Raw genomic sequence first — 18,811 nt, 5'->3', positions numbered from 1 at the left:
CCTCCCCATGCTGACCACCCTGTGGTGCTTTTCTCCATCCTACATTGCCACTCAATGTTTATCCTAATTCAGGCCCTCCAATTCACACCACCCAGTAATGTTTTTCTCACTCCTACTAGTGAATGGCCTGTTAGAAAGCCTTAAATGCGCAATTCCCGGGGATGTTATTAAGAAACCTATCCTACTTTGCCAATCATATTTCCTGACCTCCCCATGCTGACCACCCCGTGGTGCTATTCTCCATCCTACATTGTACTCACTGCCTATCATAATTCAGAACATCTTATTCACACGACCCTGTGATGTTTTTCTCACTCCTACTAGTGAAAGGCCTTTTAGAAACCCTTACAATGCCCCGCACCCTGCGATGTTTTTCAGAAAACTATCCTACATTGCCTCTGTATGTTTTCTGACCTCCCCATCTGACCACCCCTTGATCCTTTTCTCCATCCTACATTGCCACTCACTGCCTATCCTGATTCAGGCCCTCCGATTCACACCACCCTGTGATGTTTTTCTCACTTCTACTAGTGAATGGCCTGTTAGAAACACTTACAATGCGCACCACCCCGCGATGTTTTTCAGAAACATATCCTACATTGCCACTGCGTGTTTTCTGACCTCCCCATCCTTACCACAACGTGGTCCTTTTCTCCATCTTATATTGCCACTCACGGCCTATACTGATTCAGGCCCTGTGATTCACACCATCCCGTGATTTTTTTCTCAATCCTACTTGTGAAAGGCCTGTTAGATACCCTTACAATGAGCACCACTCCGCAATGTTTTTCAGAAAGCTATCCTACATTGCCACTGCATGTTTCCTGACCTCCCATTCCTGAGCACCCCGTGGTGACCTTCTCCATCCTACATTGCCACTCACTGCCTATCCTGATTCAGGCCCTCCGATTCACACCGGCCCATTATATTTTTCTCACTCCTACTAGGGAATGCCCTGTTAGAAACCCTTACAATGCACCCGACCCCGCGATGTTTTTCAGAAACCTATCCTACATTGCCACTGCATGTTTCCTGACCTCCGATGCTGACCACACCGTGGTGCTTTTCTCCATTTTACGTTGCCACTGACTGCCTATCCTAATTGAGGCCCTCCCATTCACACCACCCCGTGATGTTTTTCTGACTCCTACTAGTGAATGGCCTTTTAGAAAGCCTTACTATGCGCACCACTCTGCTTTTTTTTTCAGAAACCTATCCTACATTGCCACTGCATGTTTCCTGAGCTCCACATGCTGACCATGCTGTGCTGTTTTTCTCTATCCTTCATTGCCACTCAATGCCTATCCCAATTATGGGCCTCCGATTCACACCACCCCGTGATGTTTTTCTCACTCCTGTTAGTGAATGGCCTGTTAGAAACCCTTACAATGCGCACCACTCGGCGATGTTTTTCAGAAACCTATCCTACATTGCCAATGCATGTTTCCTGACCTCCCCATTCTGACCACACCGCGGTGCTTTTCTCCATTCTACATTGCCAATCACAGCCTATCCTGATTCAGGCCATTCGATTCACACCACCCCGTGGTGTTGTTCTCAATCCTACTAGTGAATGGCCTGTTAGAATCGCTTGCAATGCACACCACACCGCGATGTTTTTCAGAAACCTATCCTACATTGCCATTACATGTTTCCTGACCTCCCCATGTTGATGACCCCGTGGTGCTTTATTCAATTCTTCATTGCCACGCACTGCCTATCCTAATTCAGCCCCTCCAGTTCACACCACAACGTGATGTTTTTCTCACTCCTACTAGTGAATGGCCTGTTAGAATCGCTTGCAATGCGCACCACACCGCGATGTTTTTCAGAAACCTATCCTACATTGCCATTACATGTTTGCTCACCTCCCCATGCTGACCACCCTGTGGTGCTTTTCTCCATCCTACATTCCCGCTCAATGCTTATCCTAATTCAGGCCCACGATTCACACCACCCCGTGATGATTTTCTCACTCCTACTGGTGAATGGCCTGTTAGAAACCCTTACAATGCGCACCAACCGGCGATGTTTTTCAGAAACCTATCCTACATTGCCACTGCATGTTTCCTCACCTCCCCATGCTGAACAACCTGTGTTGTTTTTCTCCATCCTACATTCCCTCTGAATGCCTATCCTAATTGAGGCCCTCCGATTCACACCACCCCGTGATGTTGTTCTCACTCCTACTAGTGAACGGCCTGTTAGAAACCCTTACAATGCGTACCACCCAGCGATGTTTATCAGAAACATATTCGACACTGCCACTGCATGTTTCCTTGCCTCCCCATGCTGACAAACCCGTGGTGTTTTCTCCATCCTACATTGCCACTCACAGACTATCCTAATTCAGTCCCTCCAATTCACACGACCCTGTGATGTTTTTTTAACTCCTACTTGTGAATGGCTTGTTAGATTTCCTTACAATGCGCACCACACCGCGATGTTTTTCAGAAACCTATCCTACATTGCCACTGCATGTTTCCTGACCTCCCCATGTTGACAAACCCGCGGTGTTTTCTCCATTCTTCATTGCCACTCACTGCCTATACTAATTCAGGCCCTCCAATTCACACAACCCCGTGATGTTTTTCTCACTCCTGCTATTGAATGGCCTGCTACAAACCCTTACAATGTGCACCACCCCACGATGTTTTTTCAGAAACCTATCCTACATTGCCTTTGCATGTTTCCTGACCTCCCCATGCACCCCAACCCATGGTGTTTTATCCATTCTTCATTGCCACTCACTGTCTATCTTAATTCATGCCCTCCGATTCACACCACACCATGATGTATTTCTCACTCCTACTAGTGAATGGCCTGTTAAAAAACCTTACAATTTGCACTACCCAACTATTTTTTTCAGAAACCTATCCTACATTGCCACTGCATGTTTCCTGACCTCTCCATCCTGACCAACCCATGGTGCTTTTCTCCATCCTACATTGCCACTCACTGCCTAAGCTGATTCAGGACCTCTGACTCAAACCACACTGTGATGTTTTTCTCAATCCTACTAGTGAATGGCCTGTTAGAAAACCTTACAATGCGCACTACCCCGCAATGTTTTTCAGAAACCTATCCTGCATTGCCACTGCATGTCTCCTGACTTCCCCATCCTGACCACCCCATAGTGCTTTTCTCCATCCTACATTGCCAGTCACAGCCTATCCTGATTCAGGCCCTCCGATTCACACCACCCCGTGATGTTTTTCTCACTCCTACTAGTGAATGGCCTGTTAGAAAACCCTTACAATGCGCACCACCCCGTGATGTTTTTCAGAAAACTAGCCTACATTGCCACTGCATGTTTCCTGACCTCCGCATGCTGACCACCCTGTGTTGCTTTTCTCCATCCTCCATTGCCACTCACTGCCTATCCTAATTCAGGCCTCCGATTCACAACACCCTGTGATGTTTTTCTCACTCCAACAAGTGAATGGCTTGTTAGAAATCCTTACAATGCGCACCACCCCGCTTTTTATTTCAGAAACCTATCCTACATTACCACTGCATGTTTCCTGACCTCCCCATGTTGACCACCCTGTGGTGCTTTTCTCCATTCTTCATTGCCACTCACTGCCTATCCTAATTCAGGCCTTCCGATTCACACCACCCCGTGATGATTTTCTCACTCCTACTAGTAAATGGGAAGGTACAAACACTTACAATGAGCACAACCCCGCGATGTTTTTCAGAAACCTATCCTACATTGCCTTTTCATGTTTCCTGACATCCCAATGCTCACCAACCCATGGTGATTTTCTAAATCCTACATTGCCACTCACTGCCTATCCTAATTCAGAACATCTGATTCACACGACCCCGTGATGATTTTCTCACTCCTTCTAGTGAATGGCCTGTTAGAAACCCTTACAATGCTCAACACTTGCGATGTTTTTCAGAAACCTATCCTACATTGCCATCGCATGTTTCCTGACCTCACCATGCTCACCAACCCGTGGTGCTTTTCTCCATTCTACATTGCCAATCACTGCATATCCTAATTCAGGCACTCCGATTCACACCACCCCGTGATGTTTTTTTCACTCCTACTAGTGAATGGCCTGTTTGCAACCATTACAATGCACAACACCCCTCGATGTTTTTCAGAAACCTATCCTACATTGCCGTTGCATGTTTCCTGACCTCCCCATGTTGACCACCCCGAGGAGCTTTTCTCTATTCTTCATTAGCACTCAGTGCCTATCCTAATTCAGGCCCTCCGATTCACACCACCCCGAGATGATTTTCTCACTCCTACTAGTGAATGGCCTGCTACAAACCCTTACAATGTGCACAACCCTGCGATGTTTTTCAGAATCCTATCCTACATTGCCATTTAATGTTTCATGTCCTCACCATGCTCATCAACCCGTGGTGCTTTTCTCCATTCTTCATTACCACTCAGTGCCTATCCTAATTCAGGCCCTCAGATTCACACCACCCCGTGATGTTTTTTTCACTCCTACTTGTGAATGGCTTTTTAGAAAGCCTTACAATGCGCACCAACCCGCGATGTTTTTCAGAAACCTATCCTACATTGCAATTTCCTGTTTCATGACCTCACCATGCTCACCAACCCTTGGTGCTTTTCTCCATCCTACATTGCCACTCACTGCCTATCCTAATTCAGGCCCTTCGATTCACAGCACCCCATGATGTTTTTTTCACTCCTTCTTGTGAATGGCTAGTTAGAAATCCTTACAAAGGGCATCACCCCAGGATGTTTTTCAGAAACCTATCCTACATTGTCACTGCATGTTTCCTGACCTCCCCATGTTGACCACCCCATGGTGCTTTTCTCCATTCTTCATTGCCACTCACTGCCGATCCTGATTCAGGCCCTCCGATTCACACCACCCCGATATGTTTTTCTCACTCCTACTAGTGAATGGCCTGCTACAAACACTTAGAATGCGCACAACCCCGCGACGTTTTTCAGAAACCTATCCTACATTGCCACTGCATGTTTCCTGACCTCCCCATGGTCACCAAACCGTCGTGCTTTTCTCCATACTACATTGCCACTCACTGGCTAACTTGATTCAGGCCCTCCTATTCACACCACACCATGATGTATTTCTCACTCCTACTAGTGAATGGTCTGTTAGACACCCTTACAATGCGCACAAACTGGCGATGTTTTTCAGAAACCAATCCTACATTGCCAATGCTTGTTTCCTGACCTCCCCATCGTGACCACCCCGTGGTGCTTTTCTCCATCCTACATTGCCACTCACGGCCTATATGATACAGACCCTGCGATTCACACCACCCCGTGAACTTTTTCTCACTCCTACTAATGAAAGGCCTTTTAGAAACCCTTACAATGCGCCCCACCCGTGATGTTTTTCAGAAAACTAACCAACATTGCCACTGCATGATTCCTGACCTCCCCATGCTGACCAAACCGAGGTGCTTTTCTCCATTTTACATTGCCACTCACTGTCTATCCTAAATCAGGCCCTCCGATTCACACCACCCAGAGATATTTTTCACACTCCTACTATTCAATGGCCTGTTAGAAACCCTTACAATGCGCACCAACCTGTAATGTTTTTCAGAAAGCTATCCCACATTGTTACTGCATGTTTCCTGACCTCCCCATGCTGACCACCCGGTGGTGCTTTTCTACATCCTACATTGCCACTCACTGCCGATCCTGATTCAGGCCCTCCGATTCACACCACCCCGATATGTTTTTCTCACTCCTACTAGTGAATGGCCTGCTACAAACACTTAGAATGCGCACAACCCCGCGACGTTTTTCAGAAACCTATCCTACATTGCCACTGCATGTTTCCTGACCTCCCCATGGTCACCAAACCGTCGTGCTTTTCTCCATACTACATTGCCACTCACTGGCTAACTTGATTCAGGCCCTCCTATTCACACCACACCATGATGTATTTCTCACTCCTACTAGTGAATGGTCTGTTAGACACCCTTACAATGCGCACAAACTGGCGATGTTTTTCAGAAACCAATCCTACATTGCCAATGCTTGTTTCCTGACCTCCCCATCGTGACCACCCCGTGGTGCTTTTCTCCATCCTACATTGCCACTCACGGCCTATATGATACAGACCCTGCGATTCACACCACCCCGTGAACTTTTTCTCACTCCTACTAATGAAAGGCCTTTTAGAAACCCTTACAATGCGCCCCACCCGTGATGTTTTTCAGAAAACTAACCAACATTGCCACTGCATGATTCCTGACCTCCCCATGCTGACCAAACCGAGGTGCTTTTCTCCATTTTACATTGCCACTCACTGTCTATCCTAAATCAGGCCCTCCGATTCACACCACCCAGAGATATTTTTCACACTCCTACTATTCAATGGCCTGTTAGAAACCCTTACAATGCGCACCAACCTGTAATGTTTTTCAGAAAGCTATCCCACATTGTTACTGCATGTTTCCTGACCTCCCCATGCTGACCACCCGGTGGTGCTTTTCTACATCCTACATTGCCACTCACTGCCTATCCTGATTCAGACCTTCCGATTCACACCACACCATGATGTATTTCTCACTCCTACTAGTGAATGGCCTGTTAGAAACCCTTACATTGCGCACCACCCCGCGATGTTTTTCAGAAACCTATCCTACATTGCCACCGCATGTTTCCTGACCTCCTCATGCTGACCACCCTGTGGTGGTTTCCCCGTCCTACATTGCCACTCACTGCCTAACCTAATTCAGAACATCTGATTCACACGACCCCGTGATGTTTTTCTCACACTTACTAGTGAATGGCCTGTTGGAAAGCCTTACAATGCGCAACACCGGCGATGTTTTTCAGAAACCTATCCTACATTGCCAATTTATGTTTCCTGACCTCCCCATGCTGACCACCCTGTGGAGCTTTTCTCCATCCTACATTGCACTCACTGCCTATCCTAATTCAGAACATCTGATTCACACGACCCCGTGATGTTTTTCTCACTCCTCTTGGTGAATGGCCAGTTAGAAACCCTTACAATCCGCACCACTCCGTGATGTTTTTCAGAAAATTATCCTACATTGCCACTGCATGTTTCCTTACATCCCCATGCTGATCACCCGGGCGTGCTTTTCTACATCCTACATTGCCACTCACTGCCTATCCTGATTCAGACCTTCCGATTCACAACACACCATGATGTATTTCTCACTCCTACTAGTGAATGGCCTGTTAGAAACCCTTACATTGCACACCACCCCGCGATGTTTTTCAGAAACCTATCCTACATTGCCACCGCATGTTTCCTGACCAACCCATGCTGACCACTCCGTGGTGTTTTTTCCATTTTCCATTGCCACTCACTGCCTATTCTAATTCAGATATTCTGATTCAAATCACCCCGTGATGTTTTTCTCACTCCTACTAGTGAATGGCCTGTTAGAAACCCTTACAGTGCGTACCACCCCATGATGTTTTTCTGAAAACTCTTCTACATTGACACAGCATGTTTCCTGACCTCCTCATGCTGACCACCCTGTGGTGCTTTTCTCCATCCTACATTGCACTCACTGCCTATCCTAATTCAGTACATCTGATTCACACGACCCCATGATGTTTTTCTCACTCCTACTAGTGAATGGCCTGTTAGAAACCCTTCCAATGCTCAACACCTGCAATGTTTTTCAGAAACCTATCGTACATTGCCATGGCATGTTTCCTGACCTCACCATGCTCACCAACCCGTGGTGCTTTTCTCCATTCTACATTGCCACTCACTGCCTATCCTAATTCAGGCACTCCGATTTACACCACCCCGTTATGTTTTTCTCACTCCTACTCGTGAATGGCCTGTTAGAAACCCTTACAATGCGCACCACCCCACTTTTTTTTTTTCAGAAACCTATCCTACATAGTCACTGCATGTTTCCTCACTTCACCATGCTAACCAACCCGTGGTGGTTTTCTCCCTTCTTCATTGCTACTCAGTACCTATCCTAATTCAGGCCCTCCGATTCACACCACCCCGTGATGTTTTTCTCGCTCCTACTAGTGAATGGCCTGTTAGAAACCCTTACAATGCGCACCACCCCATGATGTTTGTCTGAAAACTCTTCTACATTGCCCCAGCATGTTTCCTGACCTCCTAATGCTGACCACCCTGTGGTGCTTTTCTCCATCCGACATTGCCACTGACTGTCTATATTTATTCAGGCCCTCTGATTCACACCACAACATGATGTATTTCTCACTCCTACTAAAGAATGGCCATTTAGAAACCCTTACAATGAGCACCACCCTGCAATGTTTTTCAGAAAACTATCCTACATTGCCAATGCAAGTTTCCTGACCTCCCCATCCTGACCACCGCGTGGTGCTTTTCTCCATCCTACATTGCACTCACTGCCTATCATAATTCAGAACATCTGATTCACACCACCCCGTGAATTTTTTCTCACTCCTACTAGTGAATGGCCTGTTAGAAACCCTTATAATGCGCACCACCCCGCAGTGTTTTTCAGAAAACTATCCTCTATTGCCACTGCGTGTTTCCTGACCTCCCCATGATGACCACCCCATGGTGCTTTTCTGCATCCTACATTGCCACTCACTGCCTATACTAATTATGGCCATCCGATTCACACCACCTCATGATGTTTTTCTCTCTCCTACTAGTGAATGGCCTTTTGGAAACCCTTATAATGCGCACCACCCCACTTTTTTTCAGAAACCTATCCTACATTGCCACTGCATGTTTCCTCACCTCCCCATGCTAACCAAACCGAGCTGCTTTTCTCCATTTTACGTTACCACTCACAGCCAACCAGATTCAGGCCCTCCGATTCACACCACCCCGTTATGTTTTTCTCACTCCTACTACAGAATGCCCTGTTAGAAAGCCTTATAATGCGCACCACCCCGCAATGTTTTTCAGAAACCTATCCTACATTGCTACTGCATGTTTCCTGACCTCCCCATGCAGACCACCCCATGGTGCTTTTCTCCATCCGACATTGGCACTCACTTTCTATCTTGATTCAGGCCCTCCGATTCACACCACAACATGATGTATTTCTCACTGCTACTAGTGAATGGCCAGTTAGAAACACTTACAATGGGCCCCCACCCCGATGTTTTTCAGAAACCTATCCTACATTGCCACTGCATGTTTCCTGACCTCACCATCCTAACCACCCCGTGGTGCTTTTCTCCATCCTACATTGCCACTCACTGCCTATCCTGATTCAGGCCCTCCGATTCACACCGCCCTGTGATGTTTTTCTCACTTCTACTAGTGAATGCCCTGTTAGAAACACTTACAATGCGCGACAACCCGCGATGTTTTTCAGAAACCTGTCCAACATTGCCACTGCATGTTTCCTGACCTCCCCATGCTGACCACCCCGTGGTGCGTTTCTCCATCCTACATTGCCATTCACTGTCCAACTTGATTCAGACCCTCCGATTCACACCACCCCGTGATGTTTTTCTCACTCCTACTAGTGAAAGGCCTTTTAGAAACCCTTACATTGAGCACCACCCTGCAACGTTTTTCAGAAACCTATCGTACATTGCCACTGCACGTTTCCTGACCTCCCAATCCTGACAACCCCGTGGTGCTTTTCTCCATCCTACATTGCCACTCACTGCCTATCCTGAATATGGCCTTCTAATTCAAACCACTCCGTTATATTTTTCTCACTCCTACTAGTGAATGGCCTGTTAGAAACCCTTATAATGCGAACCACCCCGCGATGTTTTCCAGAAACCTATCCTACATTGCCACTGCATGTTTCCTCACCTCCGCATGCTGACCATACCGAGTTGCTTTTATCCATTTTACGTTACCACTCATAGCCTATCCAGATTCAGGCCCTCCGATTCACACCACACCGTTATGTTTTTCTCACTCCTACTACAGAATGCCCTGTTAGAAAGCCTTATAATGCGCACCACCATGCTCAGAAACCTATCCTACATTGCCAATGCATGTTTCCTGACCTCCCCGTGCTGACCATCCCGTGGTGCTTTTCTCCATCCTACATTGCACTCACTGCCTATCATAATTCAGAACATCTGATTCACACCACCCCGTGATGTTTTTCTCACTCCTACTAGTGAATGGCCTGTTAGAAACCCTTACAATACGCACCACCCCGCAATGTTTTTCACAAAACTGTCCTATATTACCACTGAGTGTTTCCTGACCTCCCCATGTTGACCATCCCGTGGTGCTTTTCTTCATTCTACATTGCCAGTCACTGCCTATCCTGATTCAGGCCCTCCAATTCACACCAGCACATTATATTTTTCTCAATCCTACTAGGGAATGCCCTGTTAGAAAACCTTAAAATGCGCACCACCCCGTGATGTTTTTCAGAAACCTATCCTACATTGCCACTGCATGTTTCCTGACCTCCCCATGCTGACCACACCGTGGTGCTTTTCTCCATTTTACGTTGTCACTCACTGCCTATTCTATTCAGGCCCTCCGATTCACACCACCCCGTGATGTTTTTCTCACTCCTACTAGTTAATGGCCTGTTAGAAAGCCTTACATTGCGCAACACCCGGCGATGTTTTTCAGAAACCTATCCTACATTGCCACTGTATGTTTCCTGACCTCCCCATGCTGACCACGCCGTGGTGCTTTTCTCCAACCTTCCTTGCACTCACTGCCTATACTAATTCAGATCATGTGATTCACACGAACCCGTGAGGTTTTTCTCACTCCTACTAGTCAATGGCCAGTTAGAAACCCTTACAATCCGCACCACACCGTGATGTTTTTCAGAAAACTATCCTACATTGCCACTGCATGTTTCCTGACATCCTCTTGATAACCACCCCGTGGTGCTATTCTCCATCCTACATTGCCACTCACTGCCTATCCTAATTCAGGCCCTCCGATTCACACCACCCCGTGATGTTTTTCTCACTCCTACTAGTGAATGGCCTGTTAGAAACCCTTACAATGCGCACCAACCCACTCTTTTTTTCAGAAACCTATCCAACATTGCCACTGCATGTTTCCTCACCTCCCCATGCTGACCACCCTGTGGTGCTTTTCTCCATCCTACATTGACACACAATACTTATTCTAATTCAGGCCCTAAGATTCACACCACACCATGATGTATTTCTCACTCCTACAATTTAAAGGCCTTTTAGAAACCCTTGCAATGAGCACCATCCCACGATGTTTTTCAGAAACCTATCCTATATTGCAACTGCATGTTTCCTGACTTCACCATCCTGACCACCCCGTGGTGCTTTTCTCCATCCGACCTTGCCACTCACATTATATCTTGATTCAGGCACTCCGATTCACACCACAACATGATGTATTTCTCACTGCTACTAGTGAATGGCCAGTTAGAAACACTTACAAAGGGCCCCCACCCCATGTTTTTCAGAAACCTATCCTATATTGCAACTGCATGTTTCCTGACCTCACCATCCTGACCACCCCGTGGTGCTTTTCTCCATCCTACATTGCCACTCACTGCCTATCCTGATTCAGGCCCTCCGATTCACACCACCCTGTGATGTTTTTCTCACTTCTACTAGTGAATGGCCTGTTAGAAACACTTACAATGCGCACCACCCCGCGATGTTTTTCAGAAACCTGTCCAACATTGCCACTGCATGTTTCTTGACCTCCCCATGCTGACCACGCCGTGGTGCTTTTCTCCATCCTACATTGCCAATCACTGTCCAACTTGATTCAGACCCTCCAATTCACAACACCCCGTGATGTTTTTATCACTCCTACTAGTGAAAGGCCTTTTAGAAACCCTTACAATGAGCACCACCCTGCAACGTTTTTCAGAATCCTATCCTACATTGCCACTGCACGTTTCCTGACCTCCCAATCCTGACCAGCCCGTGTTGCTTTTCTCCATCCTACATTGCCATTCACTGCCTCTCCTGAATCAGACCCTCTAATTCAAACCACTCCGTTATATTTTTCTCACTCCTACTAGTGAATGGCCTGTTAGAAACCCTTATAATGCGCACCAACCCGCGATGTTTTCCAGAAACCTATCCTACATTGCCACTGCATGTTTCCTCACCTCCCCATGCTGACCAAACCGAGTTGCTTTTCTCCATTTTACGTTACCACTCACAGCCTATCCAAATTCAGGACCTCCGATTCACACCACCCCGTGATGTTTTTCTCACTCCTACTAGTGAATGTCCTGATAGAAACCCTTACAATGCGCACCACCACAATTTTTTTTTTTCAGAAACATATCCTACATTGCCACTGCATGTTTCCTCACCTCCCCATGCTGACCACCCTGTGGTGCTTTTCTCCTTCCTACATTGACACTCAGTGCTTATTCTAATTCAGGCCCTCCAATTCACACCACACCATGATTTATTTCTGACTCCTACTAGTTAAAGTCCTCTTAGAAACCCTTGCAATGAGCACCACCCCGCGATGTTTTTCAGAAACCTATCCTACATTGCTACTGCATGATTCCTTACCTCCCCATGCTGACCACCCCGTGGTGCTTTTCTCCATCAGGCATTGCCACTCACTGCCTATCCTGATTCAGGCCCTCCGATTCACCCCACCCTGTGATATTTTTATCACTTCTCCTAGTGAATGGCCTTTTAGAAGCACTAACAATGCGCACAAGCCCGCGATGTTTTTCAGAAACCTGTCCTACATTGCCACTGCATGTTTCCTGACCTCCCCATGCTGAGCACCCCATGGTGCTTTTCTTCATCCTTCATTGCCACTCACTGCCTATCCTGATTCAAGCCTTCTAATTCACACCACCCCTTAATGTTTTTCTCTCTCCTACTAGTGAATGGCCTGTTGGAAACCCTTACAATGCGCACCACCCGGCGATGTTTTTCAGAAACCTATCCTACATTTCCAATGCATGTTTCCTGACCTCCCTATGCACACCAACCCGTGGTGCTTTTCTCCATCCTACATTGCCAGTCACTGACCATCCTGATTCAGGGCTTCCGATTCACACCACCCCGTGATGTATTTCTCACTCCTACTAGTGAATGGCCTGTTAGAAACCTTACAACGCGCAGGACCCCGTAATGTTTTTCAGAAACCTATCTTACATTGCCACTGCATGTTTCCTGACCTCCCCAAGCCGACAACACCGTAGTGCTTTTCTCCATTTTACATTGCCATTCACTGCCTATCCTAATTCAGTTCCTCTGATTCACACCACCCCGTGATGTATTTCTCACTCCTACTAGTGAATGGCCTGTTAGAAACCCTTACAACACGCAGGACCCCGTGATGTTGTTCAGAAACCTATCTTACATTGCCACTGCATGTTTCCTGACCTCACCAAGCCGACCACACCGTGGTGCTTTTCTCCATTTTTCATTGCCCCTCCCTGCCTATCCTAATTCAGGCCCTCCATTCACACCACCCCGTTATATTTTTCTCTATCCTACTAGTGAATGGCCTGTTAGATAGCATTACAATGCGCACCACCCGGCGATGTTTTTCAGAAACCTCTCCTACATTACCAAAGCATGTTTCCAGACCCCCATGCTGACCACCCCGTAGTGCTTTTCTCCATCCTACATTGCCACTCACTGCCTATCCTAATTCAGAACAACTGATTCACACCACCCGTGATGTTTTTCTCACTCCTACTAGTGAATGGCCAGTTAGAAACCCTTACAATGCGCACCACTCTGTGATGTTTTTCAAAAAACTATCCTACATTGCCACTGCATGTTTCCTGAGCTCCCAATGATGACCACTCCATGGTGCTTTTCTCTATCCTACATTGCCACTCACAGCCTATCCTAATTCAGGCCCTCCGATTCACACAACCCATGAAGTTTTTCTCACTTCTTCTAGTGAATTGACTGTTAGAAAGCCTTACAATGCGCACTATCCCACTTTTTTCCCCGAAACCTATCCTATATTGCCACTGCATGTTTACTGACATCCACATGCTAACCACCCCGTGGTGCTTTTCTTCAGCTGACATTGCCACTCACTGTCTATCTTAATTCAGGCCCTCCGATTAACACCACACCATGATGTATTTCTCACTCCTACTACTGAATGGCCTGTTAGAAAACCTTACAATGTGCACCACCCCGCTATGTTTTTTAGAAACCTTTCCTACATTGCCACTGCATGTTTCCTGACTTCCGCATCTTGACCACCCCGTGGTGCTTTTCTCCATCCTACATTGCCACTCACTGCCTATCCTGATTCAGGCCCTCTGATTCAAACCACACTGTGATGTTTTTCTCACTTCATCTAGTGAATAGCCTTTTAGAAACCCTTACAATGCGCAGCACCCCGCGATATGTTTCAGAAACCTATCCTACATTCCCACTGCATGTTTCGTGACCTCCCCATGCTGACCACCCTGTGGCGCGTTTCTCTATGCTACATTGCCACTCACTGCCTATACTAATTCAGACACTCTGATTCACACCACCCGGTGATGTTTTTCTCACTGCTACTAGTGAATGGCCTGTTATAAAGCGTTACAATGGGCACAACCCGGCGATGTTTTTCAGAAACCTATCCTACATTGCCAATGCATGTATCCTGACCTCCCCATGCTGACGACCCTGTGGTGCTTTTCTCCATCCTACATTGCCACTCACTGCCTATCCTAATGCAGAACACCTGATTCACACCACCCCGTGATGTTTTGTCACTCCTACTAGTGAATGGCCTGTTAGAAACCCTTACAATGCGCACCACACCGTGATGTTTTTCAGAAAACTATCCTACATTGCCACTGCATGTTTCCTGACCTCCTCATGCTTACCACCCTGTGGTGCTTTTCTCCATCCTACATTGCCACTCACTGCCTATCCTAAATCAGGCCCTTCGATTCAAACCACCCCGTGATGTTGTTCTCACTCATACTATTGAATGGCCTGTTAGAAAGCCTTACAATGCGCACCACCCAGAGATGCTTATCCGAAACCTATTCTACATTGCCACTGCATGTTTCCTAGCCTCCCCATGCTGACACACCCGTGGACTTTTCTCCATCCTACATTGCCACTCACTCCCTATCCTAATTCAAGTCCTTCGATTCACACCACCCCATGATGTTTTTCTCACTCCTACTAGTGAAATGCCTTTTACAAACAATTACAATGCGAACCACCCAGCGATGTTTTTCAGAAACCTATCCTACATTGCCACTGCATGTTTCCTGACCTCCACATGCTGACCACACCTTGGGGCTTTTCTCCATTTTACATTGTCACTCACTGCCTCTCGTAATTGAAGCCCTCCGATGCGCACCACCCCGTGACATTTTTCTCTATCCTACTAGTGTATGACCTGTTAGATAGCCTTACAATGCGCCCACCTGGCAATGTTTTTCAGAATCCTCTCCTATATTGCCAATGCATGTTTCCAGACCACCCCATGCTGACCACCCTGTGGTGCTTTTCTCCATCCTACATTGCCACTCACTGCCTATCCTAATTCAGAACATCTGATTCACACCACCCATGATGATTTTCTCCCTCCTACTAGTAAATGGCCATTTAGAAACCTTTACAATGCGCACCATTCCGTGATGTTTTTCAAAAAACTATCCTACATTGCCACTGCATGTTTCCTGACCTCCCCATGATGACCACCCTGTGGTGCTTTTCTCTATCCTACATAGACACTCACTGCCTATCCTAATTCAGGTCCTCCGATTCACACCACCCGTGATCTTTTTCTCAATCCTACTAGTGAATTGCCTGTTAGAAAACCTTACAATGCGCACTACCCCACTTTTTTTTGCGAAACCTATCCTACATTGCCACTGCATGTTTCCTCACCTCCACATGCTGACCACCCTGTGGTGCTTTTCTCCATCCTACATTGCCACTCAATGCCTATCCTAATTCAGGCCCTCCGATTCACACCACCCTGTGATGTTTTTCTCAATCCTACTAGTGAATGGCCTGTTAGAAAGCCTTACAATGCGCAACACCCAGCGATGTTTTTCAGAAACCTATCCTACATTGCCAATGTATGTTTCCTGACTTCCCCATGCTGACCACCCCGTGGTGCTTTTCTCCATCCTACAGTGCACTCACTGCCTATCCTAATTCAGATCATCTGATTTACAGGACCCCGTGAGGTTTTTCTCACTCCTACTAGTGAATGGCCAGTTAGAAACCCTTACAATCCGCACCACCCCGTGATGTTTTTCAGAAAACTATCCTACATTGCCACTCCATGTTTCCTGACATCCCCATGATAACCACCCCGTGGTGCTTTTCTCCATCCTACATTGCCACTCATTGCCTATCCTAATTCAGGTCCTCCGATTCACACCACCCCGTGATGTTTTTCTCACTCCTACTAGTGAATGGCCTGTTAGAAACCCTTACAATGCGCACCACCCCGCTTTTTTTTTTTTCAGAAACCTATCCTACATTGCCACTGCATGTTTCCTGACCTCCCCGTGCTGAACACGCTGTGGTGCTTTTCTCCATCCTACATTGCCACACAATGCCTATCCTAATTCAGGCCCTCCGGTTCACACCACCCACTGATGTTGTTGTCACTCGTACTAGTTAATGGCCTGTTAGAAACCCTTACAATGCGCACCACCCAGCGATGTTTGTCAGAAACCTATTCTACATTGCCACTGCATGTTTCCTTGCCTCCCCATGCTGACAAACCCATGGTGCTTTTCTCCATCCTACATTGCCACTCACGGCCTAAGTTGATTCAGGCCCTCTGATTCAAACCACACTGTGATGTTTTTCTCACGTCATCTAGTGAATGGCCTGTTAGAAACCCTTACAATGCGCAGCACCGCGCAATGTGTTTCAGAAACCTATCCTACATTTCCACTGCATGTTTCCTGACCTCCCCATGCTGACCACCCCGTGGCGTTTTTCTCTATCCTCCGTTGCCACTCACTGCCTATCTAAATTCAGGCCCTCCTTTTCACACCACCCCGTTTTGTTTTTCTCACTCTTACTAGAGAATTCCCTGTTAGAAAGCCTTACAATGCGCACCACCTGGCGATGTTTTTTATAAACCTATCCCACATTGCCAATGCATGTTTCCTGACCTCCCCATGCTGACCACACCATGGTGCATTTCTCCATTTTACGTTGAACTCACTGCCTATCCTAATTCGGAACATCTGATTCACACCACCCCGTGATGTTTTTCTCACTCCAACTAGTGAATTGCCTGTTAGAAACCCTTACAATGCGCACCACCCCTTGATGTTTTTCAGAAAACTATCCTATATTGCCACTGCGTGTTTCCTGACTTCCCCATGATGACCACCCAATGGTGCTTTTCACCATCCTACATTGCCACTCACTGCCTATCCTAATTATGTCAATCCGATTCACACCACCCCGTGATGTTTTTCTCTCTCATACTAGTGAATGGCCTGTTGGAAACCCTTACAATGCACACCACCCCGTTGTTTTTTTTTTTTTTAGAAACCTATCCTACATTGCCACTGCATGTTTCCTTGCCTCCCCATGCTGACAAACCCATGGTGCTTTTCTCCATCCTACATTGCCACTCACAGCCTATCCTAGTTCAGTCCCTCTGATTCACACCACCCCATGATGTTTTTTTCACTCCTACTTGTGAATGGCTTTTTAGAAATTTTTACAATGCGCACCACCCCGTGATGTTTTTCAGAAACCTATCCTACATTGCCACTGCATGTTCCCTGACCTCCCCATGCTGACCACCCCTTGATGCTTTTCTCCATTCTTCATTGCCACTCACTGCCTATCCTAATTCAGGCCCTCCATTTCACACCACCCCTTGATGTTTTTCTCACTCTTACTAGTGAATGGACTGCTGCAAACCCTTACAATGCGCACCAACCGGAGATGTTTTTCAGAAACCTATCATACATTGCCATTGCATGTTTCCTGACCACCCTATGCAGACCAACCCCTGGTGCTTTTCTCCATCCTACATTGCCACTCACTGTCTACCTTGATTCAGGCCCTCCGATTCACAAAACACCATGATATATTTCTCACTCCTAATAGTGAATGGCCTGTAGGAAACCTTACAATGCGCACTACCCCACGATGTTTTTCAGAAACCTATCCCACATTGACACTGCATGTTTCCTGACCTCCACATCCTGACCACCCCGTGGTGCTTTTCTCCATCCTACATTGCCACTAACTGCCTAAGTTGATTCACGCCCTCTGATTCAAACCACACTGTGATGTTTTTCTCACTTCATCTAGTGAATGGCCTGTTAGAAACCCTTACAATGCGCACCACTCCGCGATGTGTTTCAGAAATCTATGCTACATTCCCACTGCATGTTTCCTGACCTCCCTATGCTGACCACCCCGTGGCGCTTTTCTCTATCCTACATTGCCACTCACTGCCTATCCTAATTCAGGCCCTCCGATTCACACCACCCTGTGATGTTTTTCTCACTGCTACTATTGAATGGCCTGTTAGAAAGCCTTACAATGCACACCACCCGGCGATGTTTTTCAGAAACGTATCCTACATTGCCAATTCATGTTTCCTGACCTCCACGTGCTGACCACCCCGTGGTGCTTTTCTGCATCCTACATTGCCACTCACTGCCTATCCTAATTCAGAACATCTGATTCACACCACCCCGTGATGTTTTTCTCACTCCTACGAGAGAATGGCCTGTTAGAAACCCTTACAATGCGCACCACACCGTGATGTTTTTCAGAAAACTATCCTACATTGCCACTGCATGTTTCCTGACCTCCAGATGCTTACCACCCTGTGGTGCTTTTCTCCATCCTACATTGCCACTCACTGCCTATCCTAAATCAGGCCCTTCGATTCAAACCACCCCGTGATGTTGTTCTCACTCATACTATTGAATGGCCTGT

This window comes from Cavia porcellus, unplaced genomic scaffold (genome assembly GCF_034190915.1).
Source record: "Cavia porcellus strain 051 isolate PalLab524CR breed Dunkin Hartley unplaced genomic scaffold, mCavPor4.1 scaffold_39, whole genome shotgun sequence".
NCBI classification, from domain to species: Eukaryota; Metazoa; Chordata; class Mammalia; order Rodentia; family Caviidae; genus Cavia; species Cavia porcellus.
This window is presented reverse-complemented; position numbering follows the sequence as displayed.